A 15,907-nucleotide genomic window follows, 5' to 3' on the forward strand; every position below is an offset into this window, starting at 1 on the left:
AGCTCATGGCCCTCCTCTTTTCTTCCTCAAGGTCCAAAGGAATTACAAGAAGTGCAGCCCTCTATACACAGTTGGCACTCAATAAATATCTGTTGATTGGTTACATGAGCAACCCATGCATTTCTTCCTAACATATATTCATCTTGTCCACAGTAATTAGCAGTTCTTACCCATGTATTGCCTCAAGGTCCTGATTCATAAGCAAACAAAACTGTCCTATTCATTGAAGTGTGCTTTTTGTAAACCACAGTAGCTCTTATGTTCTCACATACCTGAGAGATTATTTTCCTATTGTGTGCCCTTGGTAATTTTCTTCTTGTGTGCAAAATGTTTAGGAACAGTTCTTTGGGTGGACAAAATAAAAAGTATTTTTTTTAATTAAAGAAGGTATTTTCACTTTGGGAGAGATGGAGGTAGGGCACCAGGAGTTTGAGCTCCCAGCCTGGCTTGGAAAATCATCGTGAACTACCTTCCTGCCAATTGCCTTTTCTTTTTGAAAAAATGGGCTCATGGCAGTTGCTGCAGCAGAAGGCAACAAAGAAATGTTATGAAAAGAAAATGAAGCTCTGTGTGTGTGGGTGTGCGTGTGTGCGCACACGTGCATGAATAATTTGGTACTTTAAGAGTGAAGCAAATATACCAGCATTTTCACTCCTGTTTTTTTAAAAAAATTTTTTAACGTTTATTTATTTTTGAGAGACAGAGAGACAGAGCATGAGCGGGGGAGGGGCAAAGAGAGAGGAAGTCTCAGAATCCCAAGCAGTCTCCAGGCTCCTACCTGCCAGCACAGAGCCCGACATGGGGCTCAAACTCTTGAACTGCAAGATCATGACCTGAACCAAAGTCGGATGATTAACTGACTGAGCCACCCAGGCACCCCTTTAAAAAAAATAATAATGTTTATGTATTTACCATTTCCACTCCTACACTCAACGGAGCTGATGCACATATGTGCAAGTTGTATACAAGAATGTTTATAGCAGCACTATAGCCAAAAGCCCCAAATTGACTTAAAAGCCCCAAAACTCATTGTATCAGTTAGCTTCAACTGCATAACAAACAAATCTAAAACTTAGCAGATTCCAAAACGGGAACCTACAATGATTCTGCAGGTAAGCAATTTGGACTAGGCCCATTTGAGTGGTTTTTCTGCTCTGAGCTAAGTAAGATCAACAGAGTCTCATGTAAATCAGAAAACTTTCCAGCAGAATATAAACTATTTACTGGTCGTTGTCATAGGTTACTACATTTTGGGTTGTTTGCTATATAGCAATATACAAAGCTACTGTAGTTTTTAGTCTTAAAGGGCATAGGCAAGTTTCTCAAGTTCCTAGAGTAAAAGGTGTAGTAATTATTTCCCTCCAGTTTCCATTCCCCTTTGCTTAAAGGTAGACACATGTTCTTGAACACAAACAATGGTGGAAACTGCTGAAATTTTACTGGTTGAATTTATTTATGGGCTACTCTGAAATCAAATTATTTTCTCAAATGCAGTATCCTGCCAATTTATACAAATATGCTGCCTTTGAGCTTTATAAAAACCTTTAAAACAGGGTTTCTCCACTTCAGTACTATTGGCATCTTGGACTAGATAATTCTTGTTGTCCTGTGCCTTGAAGGATGTTGAGCAGCATTTCTGGTCTTAACTCACAGATGCCAGTGGCAGCCCTCCTCCCATTGTGACAACAAAATGTCTCCAGACACTGCCAAATGTCCCCTAGAGGCACAGATGCTTCTGGTGGAAAACCACTGTTCTAGAAAACCTGTTCAGGAAACACCAACTTGGATACTACTCTGAAAACAGAGGAGTAACGATGAATGGGTGACAGTGAAGCAAGTGAACAGGTAGGGAGAAGAGGAATGGATGTTTATTTGGCCCCAACCATGCATGTTGCTAATGTCATTAATGTCTCACAGCAACCTTGTGAAGAAGTAGCCATCACCTTGTCATGTAGACGAGGAACTAGAGGCTTAGGGAACATAAGTTAACATTTGACTATTGTGAGGTGGATCTGGTGATCCAGCCAAAGTCTGTCTGACTCTAGTACCCATGCCCTTGCTACCATAAATCCAAGGCTACTTCTCACTTAAGCCAGGAAGAGTCAGAGATGTCCTGGAGCAATTGTGCAATAATGGCTGCTGGTCCCAAGGAGGGAACACAGGCTCTTCCTTAATGAGCTAAAAAAAGTCAGCACCCAAGGTCTGATGAGCATCCACAGCAAGGGTGAGACTCAGGCAGGATTCCAAAGCAGTATTTCACTCATCATCACAGCTTTAGGTCACAGAATCTTCTCTAGGCCCGAGTAGGACATAGAGGACTATTACCAGTTTAGGATAGGGGAAGTGTGGACAATTTGAAACCCACCAATAATGCCCACATCTCACTTAACTCTGTAGTTCTCTTTAAATGATTTTTTAATCTTTAAAAAATTGATTTAACATATTTTAACAGACAATGCTGCATACACATAATACAAAGTTTAAAAGATGCAAAAAAAGACAATAAAGTATAAGTTTTCTTCCTATCTTTATCCCCCAGATTCTTATTTTCCATCCCATTTTTTTGTATATCCTTTCAGAAACACTCTATATATAGCCAAGCAAATATATGAATCTTTTAAATTAATGGCAGCATAGTATACACATTATTGATCATCACAACACTCCCCCTGCTTGCTTGCTCTCATGTGCGCTGTGTGTTTGTGTGTGTATATGCAATGTACATAGGCAAAGACATAGATGTCTGTATGTCTGTCTATCTATCTTGGAGCACCTTTCATATCAGTACATGAATATCTGTCTCATTCTTTTTAATGTTGCCTAGTATTCTATATTAGGAATATGGCATAATTTGGTAAGAACAATCTTCTAGTGATAGACGTTTATGTTGTTTCCACTCTCTTGCTATTACAAACAAAGCCACAATGAAGAGCTCTGTACATACTTTTCCCACATGTGTAACTTTATCTGTTCACTCAGTTTTATTTCATAACCTTTCATTTCCTTCTTCTGCCTGCAGTTGGAGGAAATAGAGCATCTGAACAAATATCAAATATACAATTAACCTTGATAAATCAAGCCTCAGAAGTAAAAATTAAAAGGCGCCTGATCACACATGGTAAGTTCAATTATTATGTCACCTGGCTTCGGAGGCCCCAGATTCCTCATCTAGAAACTGCTAATGGAGGATGGGACCTCAGATATTCTTTAATGTGTCCCTCCTCCATATTTTTGCATTTAAGGCCATTGAGACCCCAAGATGCTTATAAATAGTAGAGCTCAGTTAGATTGAAATGTTGGTCTTCCAAGTTCCAATTCTATGCTCTTTTTAAATACCCAGGCATGGTGCCTTTCCCAGCCCTAATATTTTGAAACTGAAAAAAAATTATCATTTAAGCCCCAAACCGATTGTGTCCACCTCTGCCTTCTAAAGTGGTAGCGTAATTCACAGCAATGAAGAACTAAGTCTCTGCTCTCTTCATGAGAGGGACTATGGAGTGAGGGAGGAGGCAAGGATAGATAGTTCAAAACCTCTGTCAGTGGAGTATTTGGCCCATTTTGTAACAAAATCTACAATAACGATGTGCAGCAGCGGCTGCCCACCTGAGTACAAGTGTAGAGTGCTAAAAGACTTTGCATAACATTGAGGGAATAGGATTTTCAGGGAGACCTTGAGATGATAATCCCCAAACCAGGTAAGCAAGGAGTTTTAGAAGACAAGCAGCAAGGCTAAAGAACATGGAGGGGTGCCCTAAATATTTTATAAAGATGAAAATGTCTGATAGTCAATTTTAGGTTGTTTGGCCTTGTTGCAGTATAAACTCAGACTTTTAGTAAAGTCAGCTTTACACACAAATGTCTTCAGTGAATGGTTCTAGGATTGTTTCAACTCTACCAGGTCAGGTACTGGGTTGGTATTGTGTGATTCTCTGTTTTCTCCCTCAAATTGAAGGCTGCCATCACCCTGTGTGAGCCACTCTTTAAAATACCTTAAAATTCAGGGTAGGAAGACAAGGAATGGAGAAAAGTGTTCTTGTAATGGGGAGAAGAATCTTTCCTAGGAGACTTTACCTCTCTTTGGCCGGAATTACTCTCATTTCTATACCTAGCTACAAGGTGGGTTGAGAAGTGAATACCCCAGTACCTCACTGAACGACTTTAATTCATTCTTGAAAGCCCTGCCACTAAAATGGAAAGCTGTTGATTTTTTAAAAATTCCACTAATTTTAATGGGAGAATTTACAATATGTTCTATCCCAATTCCAGATACCCAAATAATTTTCCCAGATAAGAAAATATATCAAGTAAAAAATGAAAAAAAAGTTTCACAGGAAATTAAGAACAATTTGCAAGTAAATAAATATAGTTTGTACACAAAATGTAGTGTAGAAAAAGTAGACTCAATAAGAATGGTGGCGGAGAGGGTCAGGGAGTCATTCTTTGGAAGGTAAATTTTTTTGTCTACACCACTTGTTTCATCAGCTTTCCAACTTTGGGAAGAGGGTTCAAGGTTATTTTGTACTCGAACTGCATTTAAATATAAAGTTATAGCTTAGAAAGTAACCTTTAGTACAAAATAAAAGACAAACATAAGAGTGTTTTGAAACGTGTAAAATTGGACACACACAAAGGCTACAGAGATGTAGATGATACCTCTTCATCTACACTTGGTGTCCATGTGCAAAGCAGAACATTTTGGGCTCATTCAACATGATGGTCAATTCAAATGTGTTCCATATGATGTGCTCCGACAAGTAAATGTATGATGAGTAAAATTGGTGAGTGTGACTTAGCCTGAAACTGAAATGATGTCATATCGCCTCTCATAGTATATTTGTTTAGGATGTTTTGGTGGTGAAAATCAAGGTATTGGGGGAAAAAGGAGTCATTGTTCAAAAAGTGGTACAACTTTTCAAGAGCCATTATGACAAAAAGTCATTAACTGAGCAATCATCATGTGAGTTAAGTCTGTACCTGGAAAGGGGGAATGGAACTGTCTCAACTGGTTTCTCATTTATCATACTCACCCTCTAAGCCTGGGCACATTGCCAACCCAAACTAAATTAGAGTGAGTATCTTCTCCTAGAGAAGGGGGTGGCTATTGGATAGGCCACTAAGCGTGTCTGCCACAAGATATCTATTCCCTTTTGAGTTCCCTGGAAAATGTGCATTATGCAAAGAGGTAACTGAGGTTGGTAATACGACTTATATATAATTTTAATCAAAGGGTTAATAGGTCATTGTGGTTCTTAAAAATACTTCACTGGCAAGCAACTGATGGCCAGTTGCTTGTGCAGAGTCCTCAGTATCTCCGAGACAGACAATAACCACTGTCCACAGAAAAAGGAGCATTTGACACTTGTCTTGAAATCTGAAGATCTGTCTGTGGCATTGTCCCTCTAGCTACCCAAAGTGGCATGCACATTCTGCTTATCAGGCTTGGTGAAGCCCCCAGTGACCATCTCCTGATGGCATTCATCATGAGTATGAAGCATACTCCAAATCACTTTCCAGATGATCAAACTTGGAACTTTCTTTTCCTTGGACTTGCTGACTTTGAAATTGAGTTGTTGATTCAATGAGCCTTTACCGAGCATCTGTTGTGAGTTATGCGCTCTTCTTGGCCCTGCAGAAAATTCAGAGACAAACCAGACATGACCCTTCCCTCAAAGAGCTTATGGTCTAGTAGAAGTGATGAGACATAAATAACAATGGCAAAAGGTATAAAGTGGTATCTATACCATAAAAGTAGGACAGAAGTTGTTTCTGTAGAATAATTAGGAATATTTAGCAGTATCCTTAAATTTTTTCATGTCTGTGAACTAATCATTCAAATATATTTAACCTAGGGATCCCTGGCCCCCTAGGAAATCCACACATGAGCTTCAGGTAAATTTCCTTAAAGTGTATGCAAAAGTGTGGTTATGTGTTTGATTGCATTGTTCTTGGGAGAGGATCCTTAATTTTGTCTAATTCTGAAATAAAAGCATTGTTAAATTCACTACAATACTCCCACTTCTAGAAACCTATCTTAAAGAAATAGTCAAACATGTAGACAAAGATTTATTATTAGGGATGTTTATTGTAGCATTAGGTATAATAGCATAAAATTGGAAACAACCCAGATATTAAACAACTGAGAATTAGTTAATTATAGTACATCTGCACAATGAAATTTATGTTCCTGTTGAAATGAGACATCAAAAAATTAACAACATGGAAATATGCTCATGATAAAATGTTAAAAAAAAAGACTGGATCCATGGTATGTTCTCGATTATGTTTCTTTTAAAAACTCATCAGAAAGGCTAACAGGATAACACAGGAAAATGTTAACAATGATTATCTCTCTGTGTTGTGGGATTGAGTGATATTTTTCTTTAATCTTTTCCATATTTCTCAACTTTTCTGCAATGAGCACAGATCACTTCACACATGAGAAAAAAATTAAAGTTATGTAAAAACTAGTAGAAATGTGGCATGGCAGTTCTTCAGTGAGATCTCTTTTATTGGGGAAATCAGAGGCCTCTTAGAGGAGCCTTCGAGTATAGCTTTGAATCATGGCTACAGCCTTGACCTTCTGAGGAGCTAGGGGAGGGCAGTCAAGCAGAGTGGTTGAAGATGTCAAGGGTTGAAGGAGAGAGAGCTCCATGTAGAAGCTGAGATGTGGTCGTGACCTAATCACTCCCCTGAGAAGTCCTGGAGCAGGGAGGGCTTGCCCACATTCAGACAAAACACCATTTTTGAGTGAGGGATGACTCCCAGGGCCTCTTAGGACCCCTGAGAAGTGGCCTACTGTCCAGAGACCCCCCGCATTCTGTGATAGAAAGTTCAACATGGGGTTACACTGGATAAATTATGGAAAGATAGGAGCAATCAAAAGTTTGGCAGGTGGACTTTTTTCAAGGGATTAGCCAGAAATTCCGAGAGTGGGATTGTAAAAGTCAGGGAAGAATAGCGAGAAAGCAAAAATATATATGTTTCTTTGTGATTTAAATTGTTTTGAAGCCAGATGTCTTAGTGTGAATCTATACTTTTTAATCCCTTATATACCCAGAAGAAAACAAAAACTAGTAACAGATTGATTAATGCCATATGGTATAAGATTACGCTGCATAATGTTTGTTAGTACAATTTACTATTCTACATTAGTTAACAAGGCAATATTTTTTGAGGAACTGATTATACATTTTGACTCATTAATTCATTTGGTGAATAACACTTAAGAAATGAATGCAAAAAGGAAAAAATAGCTTTTGTGTAAAGTAGCTATTTTTTAATAACAGAAGAAAAATATTACAAATCTGCTTATACAAGAGTTCAAGGGTACTTAAATATATTAAACAAAAGAAATGTATTATTGCCACAAAATCAACAGTTTATAGTTTCATAGTTGTATGGATATGTCAGTAAATTCAAGTTAGGAAAAAAGATCACAAAACTAGTATGTATAGATTGGTGGCATTTTGTTAAAACATATTTGTACAACATGGGGCCACAGTCTTAAGAATAGTAGATGCTATAAGGTTAAATGGAGTTGGGGGTCTATGCTGAATGGTTTAATTTTGACAAGGATCATCCCCATTTCTTTTTATGATCTCCCCTCTACTGAGGGGTTAGAAGCCTAGAAGCTACATCTCCTAGAATCTCTTGCCAGCCAGCTTCCAGGATAGAGTCCTGATAAGAGGCTTCTTTGCAAGATTTGAAAAGTAGAAGAGAAGCAGAGGCCATTAAGACAGCAGCAGGAAGGTGTGTGGGCTTTGCCAGACAGTAGATGTGAGGTTTTTCAGCAGCTTTGAGGCATTCACTTGTACAGTACCCCGTTCAGTGAGGCAGGCAGCTGAGACAATTAATGGCAGCTTCCTACAGTTCTAGCAAGTTCCTCACTTCTTTTTTTTTAAATTTTTTTAATTTTTAAAATGTATTTATTTAAATTCAAGAAAGTTAACATATAGTGTAGTATTGGTTTCAGGAGTAGAACCCAGTGATTTATCACTTACATGTAACACCCAGTGCTCATTCCAACAAGTGCCCTCCTTAATACCCATCACCCATCTGGCCCATCCCCCTAATCCTCCTCCCCTCCAGCAACCCTCAGTTTGTTCTCTGTGAGTCTTTTATGGTTTGTCTTCTTCTCTGTGTTTATCTTATTTTTCCTTCCCTTCAGTTCTTCATTTCTTAAAAGCTAGGGGCAGCTTTTCCTGATCTTCATTCCCAAACCCCTCCAATGGTTTTTTAAGCATCTAATTTTCAGAATTATATCCTTTTCTTCTTTGAATACCTAGTTTCTGATTTCCATACCAAACCCTCATTGATATAGGGTCTTTATAATTCCTTTGTTTGCTTGCCATGATAAAATTGATTAAGCAGTTGAAATATATATTCAGCCATTACCTTATTATGTCCTTCTAGGTTAAATATGTTTTAAATATATATACCATATATAGTTTTCCTACCTGGATAAATTATGCAATACCTCTCCTACCCACATCACTATTTTTGTAATCTCCAGAATATGCTCCTTATACAAAATGACAGGAGTGGATCAACAATTGTCATAAAACTAAGAAAGTGAAAGAAAATCTTATCACTTCAAAATACTTATTGTTTAGCTTGAAAATATAATGATTGTGTGTGTTTATATTTTGTAAGAGATTATATAGATCCGTTTACAAATTGGTATGAAAATTTTCTATTTCTATCAAATGAGTAAGTCAAGATTGGGACTATTTATTTATTTGAATAAACGTAATCAACATTGCTTTTACAAAAAAAAAGATGCTCAGACTCTGTACTAGCATGCATAGTTACCAAAAGAACATAGTATATATATGTATATACATAATTTGTGTGTGTATATACACATATATCAAATATACATATGTGTGTGATTTTGTTCTTGTAGAGATATGGAAATGTAATTGAAACAATACCCTTTGGCAACTTTAAACTTCACATCTTTTCCTTTGCTTCCTCAAAGCCATTTCATTTTACCACAGGAAAAACATGAAACATGGAGTCCAACCAAGCCTGTAATGCTGCCCGCCAGATGCAATAGACTCTTTGCATGGGCTGCTATCTCAAATGGCAACAGGGGTATGGTAGACTATTTACAAAAGTGGCCACAATAACTCCTGTCCTCTTAGCATGCACTCCCTTTTACAATGTGACTTTGTAAGAATTCCCATCATGATATGGAATCTACTTCTCCATCCCTTGAATCTGGGTTTGACCATGTGACTTGCTTTAACCAGTGGGGTATTAGAAATCATGATGGAAACAGTGATCTAAGACATGCTTCTGCACTGGACTTATCCTCTCTTGCTGTTCCTGGAACCCTGAGAACCCTATTATGTGAATAAACTTCAGCTGGCCTGCTGAAGATGTGTGGCCCAATTACACACATTGTCCCAACCAACAGCCAGCCCCAACCATCAGACATGTGAGTGAGGCCACCGTAGACTGAATAGGCTCTTGTCAGTCCTCTAGCTAACTGCAGCTGTATGCATAAGTCCAGGTCAGACCACTAGAAGAACTGTCCAGATAATCCCAGGCCAAACTGCTCACCCACAGAATCATAAGCTAATAAGTGATTGTTGTTTTAAGCTGTTAAGTTTTGGAGTGGTAAGAATTAGGCCAAGTATAGAGTTGTGAGCCTGGGTCAGAACTTGAGTTCCATTCCCTGCCCTGGCTCTACCAAATAAAATAAAAACAAAAACCATGATGAGGATAGCCAACTACATAAATTTATGACCTCTGCCTTAGAGGAAGGCAAACAGGACAGAAAATGTTGAAAACTCTTTTTTTTTTCTGTTCTAATTAGAAAATTCTGTCAAATGAGTAGCTCATCACCCAATTACCATCAAAACTCAATGAAGTGAAAATGATTTTGATTCATTGAGAAATTTAAGGAAATAGAAATGAATCAGAGTCTGCATTCTTTCTTCATCAAGACTGCCACAGTTTTGCCTGAAAACAGTCCATCAACCAGCCTTTCCATAGGCTTTTGGAACCCACCACCACCCACTCCGATTTTTCTCAAGTTTAGCCATCCTTGGACCCACGATAGGCCAGGAACATGGTTTTGTTTTGTTCACTAAGTTCTCTTTCTCTGCCAGTTATAACTAAAGTAGTGACAAAATAGAAACACATCCATGGGAATATTCTTTCCCCAAATAATCTCCCTCACCTATCACATAACTTTCCCCAACAGTTCATGTTGATAATTATATAGCCAAAGATTCAAGAAAGCTTGTCTTCTGCAACACAGTGATCACTTTCTTGGAATAAGCACAGTGGTCTTCCCAACTGGAATGAGTCATCTTGTGTCATTCAAAAAGGGGAGGGGACCATGCCAGGTGCCAGATGAGAGGAAGGAGGACAGGGCTCCCTTCCACCTGCACTGACTCTGCCCCATTTTCACGTGGTCACCAGTGCAAGATCTGTGGTCAAGGTTGATACTGATATTCTTTTTTTTTTCTTCTCATAAGACTCACATGTTTTTCTCATCTTCTAGAAGGCAGGAATATAAGGTTTTGTTCTGAATTCTGCAGAGTTGTCGGGTACTGGCCCAACCCCAAAGGTAGAGGGAAGCCTCCTTCAGTTGTCCCTAAAGGCTGAGAGCTGGTTCAGAGCCATGTTTTAAAGCAGACCAGCCATTTATGGTGCCTTCAAAGTAGCTATACTCAAAATCTATTTCTTCTCACCCTACAACTCTATCAGGTGAATTGGTAAGGTCACCTCTATATCAAATTGTCTTTGGAGATATAGATTAAGGGATAAATGAAATGTAGACAGGCATTGGGTGGACTTACTTCAAGATAGTCACCTCTTTGGAAGTATATAGCAATACAGGCTTACCTGAAGAAGCAAGAAAAATTTCCAATACACAAACTAACCTTATACCTAAAGGAGCTAGAAAAAAAAACAGCAAATGAAGCCTAAAGCTATCAGAAGAAGGGAAATATTAAAGATTAGAGCAGAAATAAATGATGTAGAAATAAACAAAAAAACCCAGCAGAACAGATCAATGAAACTAGAAGCTGGTTCTTTGAAAGAATTAATAAAATTGATAAACCCCTAGCCAGACTTATCAAAAAGAAAAGAAACAGGACCCAAATAAATAAAATCATGAGAGAGAAGAGATCGAAATGAACACCACAGAAATATAAACAATTATAAGAGAATATTATGAAAAATTATATGCTACCAAATTGGACAATCTGGAAGAAATGGATAAATTTCTGAAAACATATAAACTACCAAAACTGAAACAGAAAGAAATAGAACATTTGAACAGATAACCAGCAAAGAAATTAAATCAATAATAAAAAATCTCCCAACAAACAAAAGTCCAGGGCCACATGGCTTCCCAAGGGGAATTCTACCAAACATTTAAAGAAGAGCTAATGCCCATTTTTCTCGAACTGTTCCAAAAAATATAAATGGAAGGAAAACTTCCAAACTCATTCCATGAGGCCAGCATTACCTTGATTCCAAAACCAGACAAAGACTCCACTAAAAAGGAGAACTACAGGACAGTATCCCTGATGAAGATGGATGCAAAAACTCTCAACAAGATACTAGTAAAACAAATCCAACAGTACATTAAAAAAATTATTCACTATGATCAAGTGGGATTTATTCCTGGGCTGCAAGAGTGGTTCAATATTCTCCAATCAATCAATGTGATATACCACATTAATAAAATAAAGGATAAGAGCCATATGATCCTCTCAATAGATGCAGAAAAAGCATTTGACAAAGTACAGCATTGATTCTTGATAAAAAGCCTCAAAAAAGTAGGGATAAAGGGAACATACCTCAACATCCTAAAGGCCATATACAAAAGACCCACAGCTAAAGTCATCCTCAGTGGGGAAGAACTAAGAGTTTTTCTTGAATGGTCAGGAACAAAACAGGTATGTCCACTCTCACCATTGTTATTTAACATGGTAATGGAAGCCCTAGGCTCAGCAATCAGACAACAAAAAGAAATAAGAGGCATCCAAATCAGCAAAGAATCAAACTCTCACTATTCACAGACGACATGATATTCTATGTAGAAAACCTGAAAGACTCCACCAAACAATTGCTAGAACTGATACACAAATTCAGTAAAGTCACAGGATATAAAATCAACATACAGAAATCTGTTTCATTTCTGTACCCCAATAATGAAGCAGCAGAAAGAGAAATCAAGGAATCGATCTCATTTACAATTGCACCAAAAACCATAAGATACCTAGGAATAAACCTAACCAAAGAGGCAAAAGATCTGTACTCTGAAAACTATAAAATACTTATTAAAGAAATTGAAGAGGATACAAATAAATGAAAAAACATTCTGTGCTCGTGGATTGGAAGAACAAATATTGTTAAAATGTCTATACTACCCAAAGTAATCTACACATTTAATGCAATCCCTACCAAAATACCACCAACATCTTTCACAGATCTAGAACAAACAGTTCTAAAATTTGTATGGAGCCACAAAAGACCCCAAATAGCCAAAGCAATCTTGAAAAAAAAAAAAGCAAAGCTGGAGACATCACAATTCTGGACCTCAAGCTATATTACAAAGTTGTGGTCATCAAGACAGTATGGTACTGGCACAAAAACAGACACATAGATCAATAGAACAGAATAGGAAACACAGAAATGGACCCACAACTACATGGTCAACTAATCTATGACAAAGGAGGCAAGAATATTCAATGGAAGAAAGACAGTCTCTTCAACAAATGGTGTTGGGAAATCTGGACAGCAACATGCAGAAGAATGAAACCAGACCACTTTCTTACACCATACACAAAAATAAATTCAAAATGAATGAAAGACGTAAATATGACATAGGAAACCATTAAAATCCTGTAAGAGAACACAGGCAGCACACTTTGACATCAGCTGTAGCAACTTCTTATTAGATGCATCTCTGGAGGCAAGCAAACATGAACTATTGGGACTTCATTGAGATAAAAATGTTTGTAACATGAAGGTAACATTGAACAAAACTAAAAGGCAGCCTACAGAATGGGAGAAGATATTTGTAAATGACATATCTGATGAAGGGTTAGTATCCAAAATCTGTAAAGAAGTTACCGAACTCAATACCCAAAAAACAAATAATCCAGTTAAGAAATGGGCAGAAGACATGAATAGGCATTTTTCCAAAGAAGACATCTACATGAAAAGATGCTCAGCATCACTCATCATCACCAAAATACAAATCAAAACTATGATGAGATACCACCTCACACCTGTCAGATGGCTAAAATTAACAACAAAGGAAACAACAGATGTTGGTAAGGATGTGGAGAAAGGGGAACCCTCTTACACTGTTGGTGGGAATGAAAACTGGTGCAGCCACTGTAGAAAATAGTATGGAGGTTCCTCAAAAAGTTAAAAATATAACTATGACCCAGCAATTTCTCTACTAGGTATTTACTCAAAGGATACAAAAATACTGATTTGAAGGGGCACATGCACCCTGATATTTGTAGCAGCATTATCAACAATAGCCAAACTATGAAAAGAGCCCAAGTGTCTGTCGACTAATGAATTGATAAAGAAGATGTGGTGTATACATATACAATGGAATATTGCTCAGCCATGAAAAAGAATGATATCTTACCATTTGCCACGACATGGATGGAGCTAGAGTGTATTATGCTAAGCAAAATAAGTCAGTCACAAAAAGACAAATACCATATAATTTCACTCATATGCAGAATTTAAGAAACAAAACAGATGAACATAGAGGAAGGAAAAAATGAGAGAGAGAGAGAGAGAGAGAGAGAGAGAGAGAGAGAGAGAGAGAAAGAGGCAAACCATAAGAGACTCTTAACAATGGAGAACAAACCGAGGACTGCTGGAGGGGAGGTGGGCGGGGGATAGGCTAAATGGGTGATCAATATTAAGGAGGGCTTCTGTGATGAGAACTGAGTGTTATATGTAAGTGATGAATCACTAAATTCTACTCCCGAAATCAATATTACACTATATGTTAACTAACTAGAATTTAAATAAAAACTTGAAGCATTAAAAAAAAGATATTCATCTCTTTAAGATTCCTCTCATAAAGGAACTTCACAATGTATTAAATAACTGGAGGCAAGGTTAGGAATGAACTTGGGCAGTGATGAAACGGGAAAATGGAAATATATTGCCTGTGACATTGCTTGTATTCTTGCCTGGAATTCTGATCTAGCTCTTGTATAAATATTTAATTCTTACTATGCTTGTATTTTTTTTCTCCTAAGGAAATTGTGGGTTCCTTGAGGTTAGCAAACTCAGTTTTTCTGCTTCTCTGAATCCTTCATATTGCTGAGCACAGTGTAAGCTAGATGGTAAGCTCTGTAAAGACAGGTAATATATCTGTCTTGTTTACTATAATATCCTTAGTACCTAGTAGAGTATCTGGCACATAGTAGGTACCCAATAAATATTGAATGAATGGGTGAATAAATGTGGCATCAGATATCTTATAACAGCTGTTGAATAAAAGAGTGAACTGATGAATAAATGTATGAGAATGAATAAAGTCTTGAAATCTGGCACCAGTACACTTGAAAAGCCTAGGGTTATGCATACGATTGGAATACAGCCCACAGGAAGAAGTGCTCTAAAAGCATACCTCTGTTTTCATCTTTCTTTTAAAGAAGCAGATGATTTCTGCTACCTTGATTTTCACTGCTTACTGAGTCTGATTCACCTGGTTATTAAAAATTGCTTCATTCATTTTCAATTCATTTCACTCCTTTGCTCAGCTTCTCTGCTTTAGGGTTTCGTTTCCCACTAATGGGGCTTGCTGTCTCTCAGCTCAATGTGACACTACTCTGAAGACCTTGGAACGGTTTCCATGGTTACTTCTTCTGGAATTCTCCCTTTGGAAACCTTGTGTTCATTCCTTACCTTTAACTTCCATCTCAGAAATTTAAATACACACCTTAGGGTTCTCAAGAGTGTTAACACTCTCCCTAGAAACACTTCAAACCACGGAGGAGAGAAATCAAGGACTTCACATTCCTTTTCTTCTGTTATGTTTGGAATGGGGGCAGATGGTTCGATGCTGAAACTCCCTGAAGTCCAGAGATCCAGAGATTTCCAGCAAAAAAAGAGAAAGATTTCCCAGGTTGCCGAAGCCATGATCTCATTCCAGTTGGATCCATACCACAAAAATGAGCATTGCCATCATCACCAAAGCCTTTTCTTTCTTCTTTTATTTTTCTTATTTTTAAAAACAAGTCTCCATGATAAACTTACTGCTGATGTGTCTTGCCCTGCAGTGCCTTAGATGTATTAGTGACCAAGAAGAAGTCAGAAAAGAGTAATGCTAGTGGAGATTGGGAGTCCTAGACGATTGATTTTCTTTTAGAGGAACTTCAAAAACTAAACAGATTCTTGAATGAAACTTTACTTTCTAAAATATCCCACCCTTTCTTCTTCTGGGATTATTGTCTAAGATCTAAATAGCAAGAGACTTCTAGGGAATCAAGTTCTGAACCAGACTCATGTTGGGTACACCTGGGATACACCTGTGGATCCCAGTGGACTTAAAATAAGTTTACAAGCTACGCAGTCAGTAATATAGAAACACCCCTGGCGAGCACCTCCTCTTTTATGGCTCTCTTCCCCTCTGCCTGTCTTTCCAATATTGTCTCTATGCCCTTATCTTCCCCCATGCAAGCCCTTATTATTTCTTCAAAAAGCTCCCAGCAGAGTCTCTTTCGAGCTTCCAAAGGCCCAGACTTCAAAATGAGAAGAAGCCATTCCTGGCTCTTTCCCATGCAGTTCAGTGCACTCAGCTGTGCTTTAGATTCCATGCTCCACTCGTTTGTACCCCAGAGGTGTGCTTGGCTCTGGGAAGAGCATAAGGCAGCCAGGCCTTGTCCCTGGACTTCTTGCT

At 37.9% G+C, this 15,907-nt stretch overlaps 2 long non-coding RNA genes across 2 annotated transcripts in view; one reads left to right on the plus strand and one right to left on the minus strand.

Annotated features, from left to right (window-relative positions):
• Positions 1–15,907, minus strand: part of LOC115507635 — a 55,840-nt gene that overhangs the window by 26,061 nt on the left and 13,872 nt on the right. The gene's annotated exons all lie outside the window — the stretch shown is intronic.
• The window catches only part of LOC115507634, a 97,573-nt gene continuing 84,689 nt past the window's right edge, over positions 3,024–15,907 (plus strand). Inside the window, exon 1 of the long non-coding RNA XR_003966756.1 lies at positions 3,024–3,118. This is a non-coding gene — a long non-coding RNA (uncharacterized LOC115507634). The remainder of the gene's footprint in view (positions 3,119–15,907) is intronic.

The sequence above is a fragment of the Lynx canadensis genome, chromosome X (genome assembly GCF_007474595.2).
Source record: "Lynx canadensis isolate LIC74 chromosome X, mLynCan4.pri.v2, whole genome shotgun sequence".
NCBI classification, from domain to species: Eukaryota; Metazoa; Chordata; class Mammalia; order Carnivora; family Felidae; genus Lynx; species Lynx canadensis.